This window comes from Hippocampus comes, unplaced genomic scaffold, assembly GCF_001891065.2.
Source record: "Hippocampus comes isolate QL1 unplaced genomic scaffold, H_comes_QL1_v1.1 C16789214, whole genome shotgun sequence".
In the NCBI taxonomy this organism is placed as follows: domain Eukaryota; kingdom Metazoa; phylum Chordata; class Actinopteri; order Syngnathiformes; family Syngnathidae; genus Hippocampus; species Hippocampus comes.
The window spans coordinates 1-865 of NW_017838941.1; the positions used below are offsets into that span (position 1 = coordinate 1).

General features: G+C 47.9%; 1 long non-coding RNA gene across 1 annotated transcript; it reads right to left on the minus strand.

Annotated features, from left to right (window-relative positions):
- Positions 1-49: 49 nt before the first annotated feature.
- On the minus strand, positions 50-856 carry LOC109509158 (uncharacterized). The gene is made up of 2 exons (XR_002166888.1): positions 576-856; positions 50-487 (listed from the first exon to the last, which is right to left on the minus strand). It is a non-coding gene; the product is annotated as an uncharacterized LOC109509158 (long non-coding RNA).
- Positions 857-865: the final 9 nt, after the last annotated feature.

Sequence of the window (865 nt, forward strand, 5' to 3'; positions counted from 1 at the left end):
AAAAAAAACAACCCTAACCGAATGAGCGCTACTCATCTAAGTATTATCTGTTTTGTATTTTTTTCAAGTAGGTAAATGGACATTTGTATGACTTATTTCAATACGTTGGTAAAACTTGAGAATATTTCGTTTCTGTATTTCACTAATTATTTCATCATTTAACTCGCTATTAAAGTAGATTTATACTGATCCGATTTGGATTTTGGGGGAAAAAAAACAAGACTAGACGAGAAAATAGACAACCTTCCTGGTGTAACTTTAGCAGTTTGCTTCTCTTTAGCTCAAGGTGTCACCGAGCGGTGGCCTTATTTGGCACCACCATCGTCAAGTTCCTGGGATTCAAAAGTTGACGTTTGTTTCTGAAATGTGTCTTGATTCACGCGTGTCGCGTGGCAACTCACGGAAGCGGCTGTGCGCAGGTGGTCATAATAAACCTCTTCTACGGCCTGGAAGTAGATGACGCCCTTCAGCTTCCTCTCGTCACAATCTGAACAAAAGCGGAAGAAACGCATTGAAGATGATTTTTAGCCGCGCAAGCAAGTTATGATCCGGGCCCTCGGGGAGAGCGACGCGACCTGCGTAGTAGGCCAGCCTTCGGTGGTCGACGTCGAAGAGGAACCACCTCTTCTTCCAGGTCTTAACGCGGCCGCCTCGCTTGGTCAGGAAGCCGGCGCAGCGCCGCGACGACAGGCGCAGGTCCGTGCAAGCTGACACCCCGTGACCCAGAGACTCCACGTGGGCGCGCAGGTCGAAGTCCGGGGACAGGGACAGGGGCAGCCGCTGACGTACACGTAGAATACACACTAAATAGACCAACCACCCTTACTATTAACTGGGCTATTTACCAGTCAGGTACAAATCATAT